The sequence below is a fragment of the Pseudophryne corroboree genome, chromosome 1 (assembly GCF_028390025.1).
Source record: "Pseudophryne corroboree isolate aPseCor3 chromosome 1, aPseCor3.hap2, whole genome shotgun sequence".
Classification (NCBI taxonomy): Eukaryota; Metazoa; Chordata; class Amphibia; order Anura; family Myobatrachidae; genus Pseudophryne; species Pseudophryne corroboree.
Window position 1 is genome coordinate 76552631 of NC_086444.1, and position 22581 is coordinate 76575211.

The window sequence follows — 22581 nt, forward strand, 5'->3', positions numbered from 1 at the left end:
ACCCAAAACACGGCCACGGAACCGAACCCAAAACCAAAACACAAAACCCAAAAAATTTCCGGTGCACATCTCTAGTTATTGGTGGAGCCTCTGCTGCTGCTGTCCCAGTCCTTCACCATAGGCTGTTCTCCGCCGCTGTGAATGCTGGGATGCGCTTCACAGCGGCGGAAGACAGCCTATAGTGAAGTAGAGGGACTGCAGCAGCAGCGCCTCAACCAATGAAACAGCGCTGCTGTGGTTCACTCCTCCACCTCTCTCCTCCTCCTTCCCCTCGTGTCCGCTGCGCTCCTCTCCTCCCCTCTCCGGGCGGCTGTGTGCTGCGGGCAGCGGTTGCCCGCAGCACACAGCGGCATGTAATGAGTCAGTTTGACTTATTACATGCATTGGGCCCCTGGACAGTGGCGGGCCCCAGTGCAATGCACTGGTTGCACTGGCAGTAGTTCCGCCTCTGCACTGGGGAAGTGTACAGTGTAAAGTAACCCACCCAAGGTTCATGTTCTTCACCTAATTCACTCATTAAAAAAAAAGTAAATTAATGTAAAGAACAATTTACTTTTGTCTTCTACCTGTGCGGCCTGGCGGTCGGTCCGCTCACAGCTTAAACTATCACGACACACGTCGCTATTCTTACCTCTCTGGGGTAACCCAGACTTTAAACCCCACACGACTTCTCCTATATTTCATACTTGGTATGACGAAGGTCTGAAATACATCCATCATTTTTTAGACACTGGTAATTTATCCTTGCTTACACATTCACAGGTTATGGCACGTTTTCCACATTTACGGATCCCATTATTTCCCTTCCTCCAAGCCTATAGCTATGTGCAAAGATCTGGAGTTTCCAGATCTTTCTCTGAAACTGATTTTAGAGGCTATCACCTACTTGGATAAAACACTGGGTTCAATTTCATATTCAGAAATGCATCAGAAAATCTTGCATAGAGCGTATGTCACCCCAAAGTTGCGACACCTTATCGGGGCTGCCTCTTTATCCCATTGCTTCAAATGTGCTGCCCCAGATGCAGATCTGGTCCATTGGCTATGGTCCTGCCCTAAGGTGCAGGCTCTCTGGCAAGCACTCCAGTCATATATCACAACAGTCCTACAGATACAGTTTGATATCACTAAAACATGGGCATTTTGGGGCATATATCCAAAACCCTCCCCTGTCAGACTGTCTAAAGGACAGCGCATTTTATTAATCAAACTAGCAGCTGCCACTAAGAAGACAATCCTCTCCCAGTGGATCTCTGCCGATCCCATACCCATCTCACTATTACAACCTAGGATCTCTCATCTTTTCCACCTTGAATGGACTAACACCAGTTTACAGAAAGAAAAAATGACTGCACAATTCTTTCATATTTGGCTACCCTATGTCCTAACTCTTCCCCCGATCATAAAGGAGGCTCTACGAAACTGTTTTAAGGATACTAAATGGTATATTCTGGAGACTCTTGATTCCACAGCCCCCTTCTGATCTCACTATTATTAAATACTCAACTAGCCTATTGTTTTTGCTATCCCTTGTTATACGATACCTAGGTATTTCCTCTAGTGTGTAGTATTGATATCGTTCGGGGTCTAAGTGGAGCACTATTGTCATTATAGATACTATCACTATTACGACTTTATGTAATTTTTCTTTTAATGTGTTCATGTAATACATGTTGTTTCTCATTTGAATGTCTTTGAGGTTTACCTGTCAATAAAAAACTTTTATAAAAAAAAAGAAGTAAATTTCTAGTTTTTAGGAAAAAAATTGTCGGTTAAGTGGTTAATCAACTGGCCATGGGGATCACCAGGAAGATTCCTGCTAGGCCGACGTGTTTGCGGGGCCTGTTTTGTGTGTTGTCATGTGGCCCCACCCCCCACATGACAGACAGCTCACCACACTCAGTGCACTGCATTGTCCCCATTCATTATGTAATTCCATCTCTGCAGTACAGCAACACTGCCATCCAGTGATGCTGCCATGGCTACACGGTATGTTATACCTCTGGGATTTAGTTATGTCACCGGCGGTCAGGAGACAGACGGTCACATAACCTCCCCCTACATCCCGCCCCCTAACAATTACGACGGTCGGCATGCCGACCAACAGGGACTATTCTCACTCATGGGTGTTCACAATATCCATAGAGTAGGAATAGAAACCGTGGCAACAGCGCCACGTAACAAAACCTCACCGAAATTTTTTTGTCGGATTCGGGTGTGTTTTGGATTCGGGTGTTTTTTTCAAAAAACCCTAAAAAACAGCTTAAATCATAGACTTTGGGGGTCATTTTGATCCCATAGTATTATTAACCACAATAACCATAATTTCCACTCATTTCCAGTCTATTCTGAACACCTCACACCTCACAATATTATTTTTAGTCCTAAAATTTGCACCGAGGTCGCTGGATGGCTAAGCTAAGCGACACAAGTGGCCGACACAAACACCTGGCCCATCTAGGAGTGGCACTGCAGTGTCAGGCAAGATGGCACTTAAAAAAAATAGTCCCCAAACAGCACATGATGCAAAGAAAAAAAGAGGCGCACCAAGGTCGCTGTGTGACTAAGCTAGTATACTTGACGACACAGAGGTAGGTAGAGCAGTGGCCTACTGTACCGTAATGCTATATATTATATACTGGTGGTCAGCAAACTGTGCAAAACTGAAATGCACCACAGGTATGGATGGATAGTATACTTGACGACACAGAGGTAGGTACAGCAGTGGCCTTCCGTACCGTAATGCTATATATAGTATACTGGTGGTCACTGTGTCAGCAAACTGCAAAACTAAAATGCACCACAGGTATAGAATGTAGATGGATAGTATACTTAATAACGACACAGAGGTAGGTACAGCAGTGGCCTTCCGTACCGTACTGCTATATATAGAATACTGGTGGTCACTGTGTCAGCAAACTGCAAAACTAAAATGCACCACAGGTATAGAATGTAGATGGATAGTATACTTAATGACGACACAGAGGTAGGTACAGCAGTGGCCTTCCGTACCGTACTGCTATATATAGTATACTGGTGGTCACTGTGTCAGCAAACTGCAAAACTAAAATGCACCACAGGTATATAATGTAGATGGATAGTATACTTAATGACGACACAGAGGTAGGTACAGCAGTGGCCTTCCGTACCGTACTGCTATATATAGTATACTGGTGGTCACTGTGTCAGCAAACTGCAAAACTAAAATGCACCACAGGTATAGAATGTAGATGGATAGTATACTTAATGACGACACAGAGGTAGGTACAGCAGTGGCCTTCCGTACCGTACTGCTATATATAGTATACTGGTGGTCACTGTGTCAGCAAACTGCAAAACTAAAATGCACCACAGGTATAGAATGTAGATGGATAGTATACTTAATGACGACACAGAGGTAGGTACAGCAGTGGCCTTCCGTACCGTACTGCTATATATAGTATACTGGTGGTCACTGTGTCAGCAAACTGCAAAACTAAAATTCACCACAGGTATAGAATGCAGATGGATAGTATACTTAATGACGACACAGAGGTAGGTACAGCAGTGGCCTTCCGTACCGTACTGCTATATATAGTATACTGGTGGTCACTGTGTCAGCAAACTGCAAAACTAAAATGCACCACAGGTATAGAATGTAGATGGATAGTATACTTAATGACGACACAGAGGTAGGTACAGCAGTGGCCTTCCGTACCGTACTGCTATATATAGTATACTGGTGGTCACTGTGTCAGCAAACTGCAAAACTAAAATGCACCACAGGTATAGAATGTAGATGGATAGTATACTTAATGACGACACAGAGGTAGGTACAGCAGTGGCCTTCCGTACCGTACTGCTATATATAGTATACTGGTGGTCACTGTGTCAGCAAACTGCAAAACTAAAATGCACCACAGGTATAGAATGTAGATGGATAGTATACTTAATGACGACACAGAGGTAGGTACAGCAGTGGCCTTCCGTACCGCACTGCTATATATTCTGGTGGTCACTGTGTCAGCAAACTGCACAACTGAAATGCACCACAGGTATAGAATCTAGATGGATAGTATACTTAATGACGACACAGAGGTAGGTACAGCAGTGGCCTACTGTACCGTAATGCTATATATTATATACTGGTGGTCACTGGTCAGCAAAACTCTGCACTGTACTCCTCCTATATAATATTATACTGGTGGTCCCCAGTCCCCACAATAAAGCAGCACACTGAGCACAGATATGGAGTGTTTTTCAGGCAGACAACGTATACTGGTGGTCACTGTCAGCAAAACTCTGCACTGTACTCCTGCTATATAATACAGCTGCTCCCCAGTCCTCACAATTAAGCAGTGTGAGCACAGATATATGCAGCACACTGAGCACAGATATGGAGCGTTTTTTTCAGGCAGAGAACGGATAACTGGTGGTCACTGATCAGCAAAACTCTGCACTGTACTCCTCCTATATTATACAGCTGCTCCCCAGCCCTCCCCACAATTAAGCAATAGTGCACAATCAAGTTCAACAATAACGGAGAGGACGCCAGCCACGTCCTCCACCTAACATTTCCAAAGCACGAGTGAAAATGGCGGCGACGCGCGGCTGCTTATATAGAATCCGAATCTCGCGAGAATCCGACAGCAGGATGATGACGTTCGGGCGCGCTCGGGTTAACCGAGCCATATGAGAGAATCCGAGTATGCCTCGGACCCGTGTAAAATGGGTGAAGTTCGGGGGGGTTCGGTTTCCGAGGAACCGAACCCGCTCATCACTAATTTATTTCTACAGAGGTATTTGCATATTGCTTTATTGAATTTGCCTAGTTTAAACATAAGTTAAGGGCTGGCAGACGCAGTGCCAACGTTTAGTATATTGCATTATTATGGTAACTTTTACCCACATGGAATCCAGCCATTGAAAGATTGTTTATATTATTTCTGTGACTGACCCTTTTACAATTGAATAGATTTTTAGTGACGAGGTGTTCTAGCTTAATAAATGTAAACGTCACTTTATTTCCTGTTATCTGCTGTATACTGTATCTGGGGTTTGGGGTTCTCTGTTTCTCTGACAAGAAGGTGACTAATGGTGAGTACCCTCCATGAGCGATATCACATAGTGTTTCCCCCTCCCCTTCCGAGCCGCTGACATACACACTGTGCAATATGACAAGTGACGTCATGCCACGGTCTGGCCTGATCATGCAGCTTCTGAAATAATAGTCAGATTGAGCTGCATGTACAGTCGACAGCGGGGGGGTCATTGATGACCTCCGGGAGAGTGCATTGGGCATTGCTCGTAGCATACACACTGGGCGATTTTGTAAACAATATCACTCGGGAGGGTAAAAGTGAGCGATATTATATACACTATCGCCTATTGCACAGGTCCTCAAACTCGGTCCTCATTACCCCACACAGTGCATGTTTTGCAGGTCTCCTCACAGAATTACTGGTAAAATAATTAACTCCACCTGTGGACCTTTTAAAATGTGCCAGTGAGTAAATTAATACACCTGCTGGGTTACCTGCAAAACCTACACTGTGTGGGGTCCTGAGGACCGAGTTTGAGAACCTGGGGCCTAGTGTGTATGCACCTTATGAAGAGCCTTCTAAGACCAAGGGCCTAATTCAGATCTGATCACAGCAGCAAATTTGTTAGCAGTTGGGCAAAACCATGTGCACTGCAAGGAGGGCAGATATAACATGTGCAGAGAGAGAGTTAGATTTGGGTGTGGTGAGTTCAATCTGCAATCTAAATTGCAGTGTAAAAATAAAGCAGCCAGTATTTACCCTGCATAGAAACAAAATAACCCACCCAAATCTAACTCTCTCTGCAAATGTTATATCTGCCTCCCCTGCAGTGCACATGGTTTTGCCCAACTGCTAAAAAATTTCCTGCTGCGATCAACTTGGAATTACCCCCCCATGTGCATTGCAGGTGGGGCAGATGTAACATGTGCAGAGAGTTAGATTTGGGTGAGGTGTGTACAAACTGAAATCTAAGCTGCAATGTAAAAATAAAGCAGCCAGTATTTACCCTGCACAGAAACAAAATAACCCACCCAAATCTAACTCTCTCTGCACATGTTATATCTGCGCCCCCCCCCCCCCTCCCTGCAGTGCACGTGGGGCCTAGTTCAGACCTGATCGCTCGCTGCGATCAGGTCAGAAATGTGCATGCGTATGCACCACAATGCGCAGGCGCGTCGCATGGCTACAAAGCGGTTTGTTGCTCTGCGATGGGTGTGTGCGAAGAATCCATTCGCACGGGCGATCGCAAGGTGATCGACAAGAGGAAGGCGTTTGTGGGTGGCAACTGACCATTTTCTGAGAGTGTTTGGAAAAACACAGGAGTGTCCAAGCGTTTGCAGGGCGGGTGTCTGACGTCAATTCCGGACAGGCTGAAGTGATCGCAGAGGCTGAGTGAGTCGTGGGCTGTGCAGAGACTGCACAAGGGTGGTCATTCCGAGTTGTTCGCTCGGTAATTTTCTTCGCATCGCAGCGATTTTCTGCTTACTGCGCATGCGCAATGTTCGCACTGCGACTGCGCCAAGTAAATTTGCTATGCAGTTTGGTATTTTACTCACGGCATTACGAGGTTTTTTCTTCGTTCTGGTGATCGTAATGTGATTGACAGGAAGTGGGTGTTTCTGGGCGGAAACTGGACGTTTTATGGGTGTGTGCGAAAAAACGCTACCGTTTCTGTGAAAAACGCGGGAGTGGCTGGAGAAACGGAGGAGTGTCTGGGCGAACGCTGGGTGTGTTTGTGACGTCAAACCAGGAACGACAAGCACTGAACTGATCGCACTGGAAGAGTAATAGGCCCTACACACATGCCGATATTCTGAAAGATATGAACGATCTCGTTCATAAATGAACGAGAACTCGTTCATATCTTTCAGTGTGGAGACTCCAGCGACGAACGATGCGCGGCCCCGCGCTCGTTCATCGCTGATCTCCCGTCGGCTGTGCATGCAGGCCAATATGGACGATCTCGTCCATATTTGTATGCACTTCAATGCAGCCGGGTGACGGGGGGAGTGAAGAAACTTCACTCCCCCCGTCACTGCCCCCCGCCGCCGGGTTGCTCGTCGGCCGTATCGGCCGTCGGGCACCTCAGCGGCGCATCGCCGAGTGTGTAGGGCCCCTGAGTCTCGAGCTACTCAGAAACTGCACAGAGAAGTCTTTTCGCAATATTGCGAAACTCTCGTTCGCAATTTTGATAAGCTAAGATTCACTCCCTGTAGGCGGCGGCTTAGCGTGTGCAAAGCTGCTAAAAGCAGCTTGCGAGCGAACAACTCGGAATGAGGGCCAAGGTCCTTATGTACCGCTCTGCTACACATGCGATCGCACACTTGCACAGCTAAAATACACTCCCTAGTGGGCGGCGATTATGTGAACGCAGGACTGCAAAAAACAGCTAGCGAGCGATCAGGTCTGAATTACCCCCATGGTTTTGCCCATTAACTAAGAAATTTGCTGCTGCAATCAGATCTGAATTAGGCCCCAAGTACGATCCACACTACAGTCAACAGCCACCACTAGAGGTGTCACATTAATATTAATACTAACCTCCATTACATAAATTCAACATAATTATCTTGTCAAAAGAATGTAATATTTTGAAAATTACTTCATCTCTAAAAATTATAATGTGAGTCTCTCCACCAATCCATTTACCTCAGCAGCCAAGAAGCTGAGAAGAGCACAAATAAGTTACTTTTGATGATGTTTTCCTAAAATCACAGAAAACCACCGGAGTGAAAACGTAAGGAAGAGGAATACACCAGAGCTAAGGTATAAGCAAGACAAGAAAGATATAAAACACAGGCAGATTCCAACGAGAACAAGTTTTAGCGAATACAAAAAATATAGGCCCAAGTGTATCAAGTCTTGGAGAGTGATAAATTGCACGGTGATAAAGTAGCAACCAACCAGCTCCTAACCACAGCCTGTAACATGACAATTAGGAGCTGATTGGTTGGTACTTTATCACTGTGCTATGTATCACTCTCCAAGGCTTGATAAATGGGGACCATAGGCAGTTGTGTCAAAGTGCTTATCACAACTAATCAAAATATTCATATGTAAATTACAAGAACAGAATAACTTATTAGACATCCATACCATCTACATCAGGGGTGTCAAACTCGCGGCCCGCGGGCCGTATGCGGCCCCCTCCACTACACTTTGCTGCCATCGTGCAGGGGTCCTCTTGCGGCCCAATTGCCTTCTCCGGCGGTGGTATCTAATATCAGGTGCTGGTTCGTGAGCCAATTAGAGCTGGCAGTCCGGCAGCCAATCAGGAGCTGCTGCTCCATGAGCTCTGATTGGCTCAATAACCGGCGCCTGATTTAAGATACCCGCGCCGCCGCCGGAGACCGGTCTGAGGAGCAGGAGAGGCGCACACTGTGCTCTTCTGCCCTCACACACAGCCGGGCATCAGATCCCAGGCAGCAGCGGCGGTGAGCACATTGGGGGAATATGTTATCTGGCACAGTGTGGGCATATGAATATCTGGCACTGTGTGGGCATAGGTGTATCTGGCACTTTTAGGGGCATATGTGCATCTGGCACTATTGGGGGCATTTGTGTATCTGGCACTGCACTACTGGTGGCATATGTGTATCTGGCACTTTTAGAGGCATATGTGTATCTGGCACTGTTGGGGGCATATGTGTATCAGGCGCTATTGGGGGCATGTGTGTATCTGGCACTGCACTACTGGTGGCATATGTGTATCTGGCACTATTGGGGGCATGTGTGTATCTGGCACTGCACTACTGGGGGCATATGTGTATCTGGCACTTTTAGAGGCATATGTGTATCTGGCACTATTGGGGGCATTTGTGTATCTGGCACTGCACTACTGGTGGCATATGTGTATCTGGCACTATTGGGGGCATTTGTGTATCTGGCACTGCACTACTGGTGGCATATGTGTATCTGGCACTATTGGGGGCATATGTGTATCTGGCACTATTGGGGGCATGTGCGTATCTGGCACTGCACTACTGGTGGCATATGTGTATCTGGGACTATTGGTGGCATATATCTATCTGGCACTGCACTACTGAGGGCATATTTGTATCTGGCCCTCATGTGTGTATCACACACCCATTTTTGGGGCTTTCAGCGCGCGCACACAGTACCAGTAAGACATTTTTCCTACTTGCACCACTGCAGTAAAGTGAATGTTTTCTTCATGATACTTGACATCTCTTGGATTTTACTTTACTGTTGGTTTTTATAAAAAAAAACTTTGAAAATTGTATGTAAGACTGTTTCTTTTTTCTTGCAGCCCACACAAGACTTAGGGGCCTATTTATCACCATCCACATCCAGGATGCGGATGACAGGTGATAAAATCGCCCCAACTCACACTGCGATAATTGATTACATTGCAAGGATGTATCAATTATCGCATGCAGGGACAAGCTCTGTCCCTGTTATGGCACTCCGCAGCATCATCGGGGTATTATTCGTAAAAAATATCCCGATGTCCTGCTGCACATGCGCCTCCCACTCCGACATTGCCGCTACCGCCGCCCCTGGTCGAACCCCCCCATCATGACTACCCCGCGTGCCACGGACTCCCCCCAGCAGGTCAATATACTCACCAGTCCATGGAACCAGTCCGCGCTGCTCCTGCTGGCTGCCGGATCTTGTGTGCTGTGGTGACCCCCCCGTGCAGTAAAGTGTGCTGCTGTTTTGCAGCGTCACTTTACTGCACCGGGGTCTCATTGCAGCATATAGTGGACCCGGCGCCTGGCAGCTCTCACCGGAGCAGCGGACACCGGCTCCCTGGGCAGGTGAGTATGTTTTTGGTTGTTTTTTTACTTTTAGTTTTTTTCTTTTTACACTGATCAGCTTGTGTGTCCATCGGATACACAGAGCTGATCTCTGGAGCTGGGTCCCCTCACCGCTTTCTCTGCCAGGGGGCAGAGAAAGCTGGGCAAGTGCCTGCCTATCGCAGTGCTGCCCTGTGATCTCGCCAGCCTGAAAACTGCTCCAAATGCCCTTTAACCACTTGCCTGGCATGGTCGCATCAGATGCGACCATGCCTGCAAGTGCATTATCTGACCAGGTCGCACAGTAAGCGACCAGTCAGATAAACAGTGTTAGCAGCCGCAGGGAAGGGAAACTTCCCACTGCTGCTGCTGTCACAGCAACCGGAAGGTCCCTCTTCCTCCCTGCACTCTCCCCTACTGATTGCTGTGCTGCCGATTACTGCTGATCTGTCAGTACGGCAGGACCACCCCTCCAGCGGCTGCAGACAATAGCAGCTGCTGGGGAAGTGTAAATTAACCCCCCAAGCTACCCCCAGACCCCCCCCCCTGTATACCTGGAGGCTGTCCATGTGTGATGGTCGCGATATTTCTAATGTTCCAATGGTCACGATGTTCTTGAACGATGTTTCGATGTTTGGGAAAAATTAAAAATCAAAAGAATATTTTTTATTTTATTTTTTACTAAAATCATAGGGTTAAATTCATGTTCTTCACCTACTGTAATTCACTTGGTGAAAAAATCGTCGGTTAAGGGGTTAATACATTCAGGTGATACTAAAATAATGTGAAAAGGGTGTGAAAAAACCCTTTTATACTTTAGTAAAAATAATGTTAATAAATAGAACTCTTAGACCTTGATTATTCGACCCAGTTGAGATTTTGAGTTTGACATTCCTCCTCCAAGAGGGATCCGGTCTGAAGATCGACAGTGCCTAGGTCGTCAATGTTTAGGTCGACCACTATAGGTCGACAGTCACTAGGTCGACAGGGTTTGAAGGTCGACAGGGTTTCTAGGTTGACATGTTCTAGGTCGACAGGTCAAAAGGTCGACATGAGTTTTTCAAAAAACAAAATCTTTTTTAACTTTTTCATACTTAACGATCCACGTGGACTACGATTGGAACGGTAATCTGTGCCGACCGAAGCGGTAGTAGAGTGAGGCACCTTGCCCAAAGCATGGCGAGGGGACGCAGTGCACTAATTGGGCTTCCCGGTCACTGTACAGAGAAAACGACACACAAAAAAACATGAAAAACTCATGTCGACCTTTTGACCTGTCGACCTAGAACATGTCGACCAAGAAACCCTGTTGACCTTCAAACCCTGTCGACCTAGTGACTGTCGACCTATAGTGGTCGACCTAAACATTATCGATCTAATGATCCACACCCCTCCAAGCATATTCAGCCGGTGATAGCTACATTAGTTCCATTAGGAATTAGTGAAGTGATCGTCGGCTGCAAAAAAGTTGCACGTCATGCAGTATACCACGATGCATCATGCCGCATTGCTGCAAAGATGGACAAGGCTACATCTGTACAGTATATCATCTGTTTGTTTGTTTTTTGCCATTCTGATTTGATTTATATTAGTGATGTGCACCGGACATTTTTCGGGTTTTGTGTTTTGGTTTTGGATTCGGTTCCGCGTCCGTGTTTTGGATTCGGACGCGTTTTGGCAAAACCTCACCGAAAATTTTTTGTCGGATTCGGGTGTGTTTTGGATTCGGGTGTTTTTTTCAAAAAAAACCTAAAAAACAGTTTAAATCATAGAATTTGGGGGTCATTTTGATCCCATAGTATTATTAACCTCAATGACCATAATTTCCACTCATTTCCAGTCTATTCTGAACACCTCACACCTCACAATATTATTTTTAGTCCTAAAATTTGCACCGAGGTCGCTGGATGGCTAAGCTAAGCGACCCAAGTGGCCGACACAAACACCTGGCCCATCTAGGAGTGGCACTGCAGTGTCAGGCAGGATGGCACTTCAAAAAAATAGTCCCCAAACAGCACATGATGCAAAGAGAAAAAGAGGCGCAATGAGGAAGCTGTGTGACTAAGCTAAGCGACCCAAGTGGCCAACACAAACACCTGGCCCATCTAGGAGTGGCACTGCAGTGTCAGGCAGGATGGCCCTTCAAAAAATTTGTCCCCAAACAGCACATGATGCAAAGAAAAAAAGAGGCGCACCAAGGTCGCTGTGTGACTAAGCTAAGCGACCCAAGTGGCCGACACAAACACTTGGCCCATCTAGGAGTGGCACTGCAGTGTCAGGCAGGATGGCACTTCAAGAAAATAGTCCCCAAACAGCACATGATGCAAAGAAAAAAAGAGGCGCAATGAGGTAGCTGTGTGACTAAGCTAAGCGACCCAAGTGGCCGACACAAACACATGGCCCATCTAGGAGTGGCACTGCAGTTTCAGACAGGATGGCACTTCAAAAAAATTGTCCCCAAACAGCACATGCTGCAAAGAAAAAAAGAGGCGCAATGAGGTAGCTGTGTGACTAAGCTAAGCGACCCAAGTGGCCGACACAAACACCTGGCTCATCTAGGAGTGGCACTGCAGTGTCAGGCAGGATGGCACTTCAAGAAAATAGTCCCCAAACAGCACATGATGCAAAGAAAAAAAGAGGTGCAATGAGGTCGCTGTGTGACTAAGCTAAGCGACCCAAGTGGCCGACACAAACACCTGGCCCATCTAGGAGTGGCACTGCAGTGTCAGGCAGGATGGCACTTCAAAAAAATAGTCCCCAAACAGCACATGATGCAAAGAAAAAAAGAGGCGCAATGAGGTAGCTGTGTGACTAAGCTAAGCGACCCAAGTGGCCGACACAAACACCTGGCCCATCTAGGAGTGGCACTGCAGTGTCAGGCAGGATGGCACTTCAAGAAAATAGTCCCCAAACAGCACATGATGCAAAGAAAAAAAGAGGCGCAATGAGGTAGCTGTGTGACTAAGCTAAGCGACCCAAGTGGCTGACACAAACACCTGGCCCATCTAGGAGTGGCACTGCAGTGTCAGGCAGGATGGCACTTCAAAAAAATAGTCCCCAAACAGCACATGATACAAAGAAAAAAAGAGGCGCAATGAGGTAGCTGTGTGACTAAGCTAAGCGACCCAAGTGGGTCACTCACAAAAACATACTCACACAAACACCTGGCCCATCTAGGAGTGGCACTGCAGTGTCAGACAGGATGGCACTTCAAAATAATTGTCCCCAAACAGCACATGATGCAAAGAAAAAGAAAAGAAAAAAGAGGTGCAAGATGGAATTGTCCTTGGGCCCTCCCACCCACCCTTATGTTGTATAAACAGGACATGCACACTTTAACGAACCCATCATTTCAGCGACAGGGTCTGCCACACGACTGTGACTGAAATGACTGGTTGGTTTGGGCCCCCACCAAAAAAGAAGCAATCAATCTCTCCTTGCACAAACTGGCTCTACAGAGGCAAGATATCCACCTCATCATCATCCTCCGATTCCTCACCCCTTTCACTGTGTACATCCCCCTCCTCACAGATTATTAATTCGTCCCCACTGGAATCCACCATCTCAGATCCCTGTGTACTTTCTGGAGGCAATTGCTGGTGAATGTCTCCACGGAGGAATTGATTATAATTCATTTTGATGAACATCATCTTCTCCACATTTTCTGGAAGTAACCTTGTATGCCGATTGCTGACAAGGTGAGCTGCTGCACTAAACACTCTTTCGGAGTACACACTGGAGGGGGGAGGGCAACTTAGGTAGAATAAAGCCAGTTTGTGCAAGGGCCTCCAAATTGCCTCTTTTTCCTGCCAGTATACGTACGGACTGTCTGACATGCCTACTTGGATGCGGTCACTCATATAATCCTCCACCATTCTTTCAATGGTGACAGAATCATATGCAGTGACAGTAGACGACATGTCAGTAATCGTTGCCAGGTCCTTCAGTCCGGACTAGATGTCAGCACTCGCTCCAGACTGCCCTGCATCACCGCCAGCGGGTGGGCTCGGAATTCTTAGCCTTTTCCTCGCACCCCCAGTTGCGGGAGAATGTGAAGGAGGAGCTGTTGACGGGTCACGTTCCACTTGACTTGACAATTTTCTCACCAGCAGGTCTTTGAACGTCTGCAGACTTGTGTCTGCCGGAAAGAGAGATACAACGTAGGTTTTAAATCTAGAATCGAGCACGGTGGCCAAAATGTAGTGCTCTGATTTCAACAGATTGACCACCCGTGAATCCTGGTTAAGCGAATTAAGGGCTCCATCCACAAGTCCCACATGCCTAGCGGAATCGCTCTGTTTTTGCTCCTCCTTCAATGTCTCCAGCTTTTTCTGCAAAAGCCTGATGAGGGGAATGACCTGACTCAGGCTGGCAGTGTCTGAACTGACTTCACATGTGGCAAGTTCAAAGGGTTGCAGAACCTTGCACAACGTTGAAATCATTCTCCACTGCGCTTGAGTCAGGTGCATTCCCTCTCCTTTGCCTATATCGTGGGCAGATGTATAGGCTTGAATGGCCTTTTGCTGCTCCTCCATCCTCTGAAGCATATAGAGGGTTGAATTCCACCTCGTTACCACCTCTTGCTTCAGATGATGGCAGGGCAGGTTCAGGAATGTTTGGTGGTGCTCCAGTCTTCGGCACGCGGTGGGTGAATGCCGAAAGTGGCCCGCAATTCTTCGGGCCACCGACAGCATCTCTTGCATGCCCCTGTCGTTTTTTAAATAATTCTGCACCACCAAATTCAATGTATGTGCAAAACATGGGACGTGCTGGAATTTGCCCAGATGTAATGCACGCACAATATTGGTGGCGTTGTCCGATGTCACAAATCCCCAGGAGAGTCCAATTGGGGTAAGCCATTCTGCGATGATGTTCCTCAGTTTCCGTAAGAGGTTGTCAGCTGTGTGCCTCTTATGGAAAGCGGTGATACAAAGCGTAGCCTGCCTAGGAACGAGTTGGCGTTTGCGAGATGCTGTTACTGGTGCCGCCGCTGCTGTTCTTGCTGCGGGAGGCAATACATCTACCCAGTGGGCTGTCACAGTCATATAGTCCTGAGTCTGCCCTGCTCCACTTGTCCACATGTCCGTGGTTAAGTGGACATTGGGTACAACTGCATTTTTTAGGACACTGGTGACTCTTTTTCTGAGGTCTGTGTACATTTTCGGTATCGCCTGCCTAGAGAAATGGAACCTAGATGGTATTTGGTACCGGAGACACAGTACCTCAATCAAGTCTCTAGTTGCCTCTGAATTAACGATGGATACCGGAACCACGTTTCTCATCACCTAGGCTGACAAGACCTGAGTTATAAGCTTTGCAGCAGGATGACTGCTGTGATATTTCATCTTCCTCGCAAAGGACTGTTCGACAGTCAATTGCTTACTGGAAGTAGTACAAGTGGTCTTCCGACTTCCCCTCTGGGATGACGATCGACTCCCAGCAGCAACAACAGCAGCGCCAGCAGCAGTAGGCGTTACACTCAAGGATGCATCGGAGGAATCCCAGGCAGGAGAGGACTCGTCAGACTTGCCAGTGACATGGCCTGCAGGACTATTGGCTTTCCTGTGTAAGGAGGAAATTGACACTGAGGGAGTTGGTGGTGTGGTTTGCAGGAGCTTGGTTACAAGAGGAAGGGATCTAGTGGTCAGTGGACTGCTTCCGCTGTCATCCAAAGTTTTTAAACTTCTCACTGACTTATGATGAATGCGCTGCAGGTGACGTATAAGGGAGGATGTTCCGAGGTGGTTAACGTCCTTACCCCTACTTATTACAGCTTGACAAAGGCAACACACGGCTTGACACCTGTTGTCCGCATTTGTGTTGAAATAATTCCACACGAAGAGCTGATTTTTTTTGTATTTTGACCAGGCATGTCAATGGCCATATTCGTCCCACGGACAACAGGTGTCTCCCCGGGTGCCTGACTTAAACAAACCACCTCACCATCAGAATCCTCCTTGTCAATTTCCTCCCCAGCGCCAGCAACACCCATATCCTTATCCTGGTGTACTTCAACACTGACATCTTCAATTTGACTATCAGGAACTGGACTGCGGGTGTTCCTTCCAGCACTTACAGGGGGCGTGCAAATGGTGGAAGGCGCAAGCTCTTCCCATCCAGTTTTGGGAAGTTCAGGCATCGCAACCGACACAATTGGACTCTCCTTGGGGATTTGTGATTTAGAAGAACGCACAGTTCTTTGCTGTGCTTTTGCCAGCTTAAGTCTTTTCATTTTTCTAGCGAGAGGATGAGTGCTTCCATCCTCATGTGAATCTGAACCACTAGCCATGAACATAGGCCAGGGCCTCAGCCGTTCCTTGCCACTCCGTGTCGTAAATGGCATATTGGCAAGTTTACGCTTCTCCTCAGACGCTTTTCATTTTGATTTTTGGGTCATTTTACTGAACTTTTGTTTTTTGGATTTTACATGCTCTCTACTATGACATTGGGCATCGGCCTTGGCAGACGACGTTGATGGCATTTCATCGTCTCGGCCATGACTATTGGCAGCAGCTTCAGCACGAGGTGGAAGTGGATCTTGATCTTTCCCTATGTTACCCTCCACATTTTTGTTCTCCATTTTTTAATGTGTGGAATTATATCCCAGTATCAATAGCAATGGCCTACTACTATATATACTGCGCACAACTGAAATGCACAACAGGTATAGAATGCAGATGGATAGTATACTTGACGACACAGAGGTAGGTACAGCAGTGGCCTTCCGTACCGTACTGCTATATATACTGGTGGTCACTGTGTCAGCAAACTGCAAAACTAAAATGCACCACAGGTATAGAATGTAGATGGATAGTATACTTGACGACACAGAGGTAGGTACAGCAGTGGCCTTCCGTATCGTACTGCTATATATACTGGTGGTCACTGTGTCAGCAAACTGCACAACTGAAATGCACCACAGGTATAGAATGTAGATGGATAGTATACTTGACGACACAGAGGTAGGTACAGCAGTGGCCTTCCGTACCGTACTGCTATATATACTGGTGGTCACTGTGTCAGCAAACTGCAAAACTAAAATGCACCACAGGTATAGAATCTAGATGGATAGTATACTTGACGACACAGAGGTAGGTACAGCAGTGGCCTTCTGTACCGTACTGCTATATATACTGGTGGTCACTGTGTCAGCAAACTGCACAACTGAAATGCACCACAGGTATAGAATCTAGATAGGAAGTATACTTGACGACACAGAGGTAGGTACAGCAGTGGCCTTCCGTACCGTACTGCTATATATACTGGTGTTCACTGTGTCAGCAAACTGCACAACTGAAATGCACCACAGGTATAGAATGTAGATGGATAGTATACTTGACGACACAGAGGTAGGTACAGCAGTGGCCTTCCGTACCGTACTGCTATATATACTGGTGGTCACTGTGTCAGCAAACTGCAAAACTAAAATGCACCACAGGTATAGAATGTAGATGGATAGTATACTTGACGACACAGAGGTAGGTACAGCAGTGGCCTTCCGTACCGTACTGCTATATATACTGGTGGTCACTGTGTCAGCAAACTGCAAAACTAAAATGCACCACAGGTATAGAATGTAGATGGATAGTATACTTGACGACACAGAGGTAGGTACAGCAGTGGCCTTCCGTACCGTACTGCTATATATACTGGTGGTCACTGTGTCAGCAAACTGCAAAACTAAAATGCACCACAGGTATAGAATCTAGATGGAAAGTATACTTGACGACACAGAGGTAGGTACAGCAGTGGCCTTCCGTACCGTACTGCTATATATACTGGTGGTCACTGTGTCAGCAAACTGCACAACTGAAATGCACCACAGGTATAGAATGTAGATGGATAGTATACTTGACGACACAGAGGTAGGTACAGCAGTGGCCTTCCGTACCGTACTGCTATATATACTGGTGGTCACTGTGTCAGCAAACTGCAAAACTAAAATGCACCACAGGTATAGAATGTAGATGGATAGTATACTTGACGACACAGAGGTAGGTACAGCAGTGGCCTTCCGTACCGTACTGCTATATATACTGGTGGTCACTGTGTCAGCAAACTGCAAAACTAAAATGCACCACAGGTATAGAATGTAGATGGATAGCATACTTGACGACACAGAGGTAGGTACAGCAGTGGCCTTCCGTACCGTACTGCTATATATACTGGTGGTCACTGTGTCAGCAAACTGCACAACTGAAATGCACCACAGGTATAGAAACTAGATGGATAGTATACTTGACGACACAGAGGTAGGTACAGCAGTGGCCTACTGTACTGTAATGCTATATATTATATACTGGTGGTCAGCAAACTGTGCAAAACTGAAATGCACCACAGGTATGGATGGATAGTATACTTGACGACACAGAGGTAGGTACAGCAGTGGCCTTCTGTACCGTACTCCTATATATTATATACTGGTGCACTGTACTCCTACTATATACTACACAATGCAGCACAGATATGGAGTGTTTTTCAGGCAGAGAACGTATACTGGTGGTCACTGGTCAGCAAAACTCTGCACTGTACTCCTCCTATATAATATTATACTGGTGGTCCCCAGTCCCCACAATAAAGCAGTGTGAACACAGATATATGCAGCACACTGAGCACAGATATGGAGTGTTTTTCAGGCAGACAACGTATACTGGTGGTCACTGTCAGCAAAACTCTGCACTGTACTCCTATATAATACAGCTGCTCCCCAGTCCCCACAATTAAGCAGTGTGAGCACAGATATATGCAGCACACTGAGCACAGATAAGGAGCGTTTTTTTCAGGCAGAGAACGAATAAAACTGGTGGTCACTGATCAGCAAAACTCTGCACTGTACTCCTCCTATATTAATATAAAGCTGCTCCCCAGTCCCTACAATGATATAAGCAAGCACAAATATTTGCATCAACTCAACAATGAATAAACGGAGAGGACGCCAGCCACGTCCTCTCCCTAACATTTCCAATGCACGAGTGAAAATGGCGGCGACCGAGCCATACGGGAGAATCCGAGTATGCCTCGGACCCGTGTAAAATGGGTGAAGTTCGGGGGGGTTCGGTTTCCGAGGAACCGAACCCGCTCATCACTAATTTATATACAGTACTGAACATTTCATTTCAACATTCCATATGAACAATAGAAATGTACACATACAGTATGATGACTAGGACAAGGTGGTCTCAGCTGAGTCTCATCTTTCATCCCTGTAACAGGTTGTTAGTCAGTACAGGAATACTCCATGGAGCAGGGCCGTTTCTTGGGGCAGGCGAGCAGTGCAACCGCACTGGGTGCCCGCCGCGGCATTAACTGTAGCTCCCTGCTGCCCCCTCCTATTTCTCCCCGAGTAAGCCGCTCGGGGGGCGGAGTTTCACGGAATGACACGGTTGCGTCGTTATGTCACGATGCAACCCCATCAGTCCGCGAAACTCCCCCCCCGGAGTACAGAGGGGGATCCAAGTTAGGAAGAGGGAATGGCCGGCGCGAGGAGCGACTGGTGAGGCGGGCCGAAGAGCGGTAATCGCCTCTGTAAGTATTCTCTCTCTCTCAATGTGTGAAATGGGGACTCTTGCCTGCCGTAGTGTGGGGATTTAATGTATCAAGGGCATTGCGGTGTGTGGCATAATGTGGTGCAGGGGGCATTACTGTATGGGGCTTAATATGGTAGATTTTTTTTTTCCTGTGGTGGTCGTGGTCTGTTGGAGCAGGGTCAAAAACTGGATTGTGAGGTAGTCTTTTCAGACGAGGCCATGCCCATTTAAATGAGGCCACACCCATTTAGATGAGGCCACGCCCCCTTGTCGGGTGTGCGCACAAGTTTGTTTGTTTTTGATCTAGGTGTGCGTGGGGGGGGTACACTTTTTAATGTCATGGGGGGGTTGCATTTTTAAATCTCGCACTGTGAGCCAAATTGGCTAGAAACAGCCCTGTCATGGAGTTTCATAAGTGGTCATCTTACTGTGAATGGAATAACCTGGTTGTTACTGGCTAGTTCAGATTGGGACTGTCCAAGCAGGATAAGAATGCTAACGCATCCCCCAGATTCTCTGAATAGACTATTACACCTTCCCATTATTACACATAGGAGAGCCGTTAGGATAATATACAGCAATTGGAGAATTTGATGCTTCCGCCTTATGAAAATGAACCTGAACAAATGAAGACATGGAGCTCTATCTCTGTCTCAGAGGACAAGACAGCTTAAATGTATTGCTGATCTGTATTATGAGGTAAAAAGGACATTTAGCGGCGAATGCAATGGATTGCGAGTGGTTCATTGAGTTTCAGTGTAAACTTGCTGAATGTAATATTTTGCGAGGCTGAACTGTTAAGAAGCCACACTCATCAGCATTCCAGTGTGTTTCCACATTATATATATATATATATATATATATATATATATATATTTTTTTTTTTTAAATCACGGAACCTGAAGGATATTTTAGCCCCAAGTATGTTGAGGACTGACCAAGATAAAGATCACACCTGGCCCAAATGTGTGGGCTCCTACAAGTGCGGGTGATGCAATGTGTGTAGATACCATTACCTACACCCCAACAGGAAAACCTTTACGGACATGGAGAAGAAAAAGGAATACAGAATCAAGGAATATATGAATTGTAATACTCAATCGGTCATTTACCTCCTAGAATGTGACTGTGGCAAACAATACATTGGGAAGACCAAGAGACCGCTGAAGTTGAGAATACAGGAACACGTGAGGAACATCAGGAACAAAGTGGAAAGCCACGCTGTCTCCAAACATTTTACCTTAACACACAACTCCAATCCAGAAGCCTTGACATTCAAAGCCATAGAACTGGTGAAGTTGGGAGAGAGAGGAGGAGATCTCGCCAACAAACTGTCACGCAGAGAGATGTTTTGGATATTCCAATTACAGACATTACAGCCAAAAGGAATCAACGACAATTACGAGATCGCTCCCTTTTTATAAAATACGGTATCTAAACCTCATTTGTACTTGTAACGCCTATCCCTCACCCTACCCGGACCCCTCATTCCCCTCCTAAGTGCAAGCTTTCCTCCCCGTTCCAAACCCCACCCCTACCCCCCAAGTCAGCTGACAATCACTAATGTTCAAAATGAACACTCCATTAAATATTGTGTGGGTTGGAGTGTAAATCCATAAGGCACAATGGGGCTGATGTATTAACCTGGAGAAGGCATAAGGAAGTGATAAACCAGTGATATGTGCAAGGTGATAAAGACACCAGCCAATCAGCTCCAATATGTAAATTAACAGTTAGGATCTGATTGGCTGGTGCCTTTATCACCTTGCACATATCACTGGTTTATCACTTCCTTATGCCTTCTCCAGGTTAATACATTTGCCCCAATGTCGTTACAGTCATACCACGCTGGAAATGCCCAAACACGTCTGATCTTGGAAGCCAAGCAGCGTTGGGCCTGATCAGTACCAGTAGGGGGGACCATCTGGGAAGATCAGGTACTGTATAGTACACAATTTAATAGTGGCCTGAGAAAGATATACACTCTATGTAATATAAATATAGTAAAATAACACGTGGTATACAAGCACTAATAGATATATACACTGCATGCACTCACTATTTAAATAATTAATGCACAAGCACTTTATAAAGATATGTGAATTTTAGCGATATATTATAAATAATACATAATCCTGAGTCACTTTGCACATAAACTATTTTTAAATAAGCACTTGCACCAAAAATAGCTTATTATCATTAGTCATTGCAATAATATGAGATTATTAATATATTACTTCACCACCCATCTGAAGCTGCTGTTGAACTAATTATGCACCTCTCATATAATTAAGCACTTGCACTTTAATAAATGTATATATTTCTTACATTAATATTACTATAATATGGAGCTGCTAACTTGCTTATTTGGATAAGTTCAATTGATCATGCACTTCTGAAATAATATATCTTTATATGTTTTTTATATGGAATGCTTGCAATGGACACCGGGGCTTTGATATGATGTACTACTAGAAAATGGCCACCGCAACCTGAAGATCTATGGACAAAACCCTATCAAATATGGCCGCTGGGAAAAGACATTACAAAACAAAGACTTTCTGCCCCCCCCCCCCCCCCCCTTGATTGCAGCCGCAAGGAGCATACACTAAGGACTGTTGGATAACACTGTGCCCCCGCGGGCGCATGCGCAGACGAAAACCGGAAGTGGGGCGGAAGTGCCGTATCGCGTCCTCTGTCACAGGAAGTGTGGCGGAAGTGCCACAATTACATTGTGTGAGACTGAAAATAACGTTTTTAAACATCTTTTAAACTCAAAATACACTCGTTTTTAATGTATAAGTTGCTCCCAATCACCTGGTAACCACTAGAATTCACTAGTAAGGGCATTATGAGTATTTACTATCTAATTGCATCACATGACTCCCTGGGAAGATACGACCCTCCCACCTAGCCATATGGCTATAAATAGAGTTGCAGGTTCACTGTGTCCCATACCCTTTGAAGAAGTCTTATGAGACGAAACGCGTTGGTAACCTTCACCTACCTCATTTAAGATAAGGAAAAAACCTTAATACTTGTTCTTATTGTAGTTTTTACAATCATTTTAAGTGCTTTTAGTTCAGCTGAGTTTTTATCATTGTCCCATTTTTTATATATGTGTCTATTTTATGTATAATTGTACACTAATAAATACCTTTTAATTTAATAGGATTGGCAATTTTATACTTGTTGCATAGACACCGTGGTCGCTATATATCCCTCAACCCCCCTTTTTTCTCATATATATATATATATAAATAGATATAAAGA

At 45.9% G+C, this 22581-nt stretch overlaps 1 pseudogene; it reads left to right on the forward strand.

Annotated features, from left to right (window-relative positions):
• The first annotated feature begins 21138 nt into the window (after positions 1 to 21138).
• LOC134933537 (5S ribosomal RNA) lies at positions 21139 to 21257 on the forward strand (annotated as a pseudogene).
• Positions 21258 to 22581: the final 1324 nt, after the last annotated feature.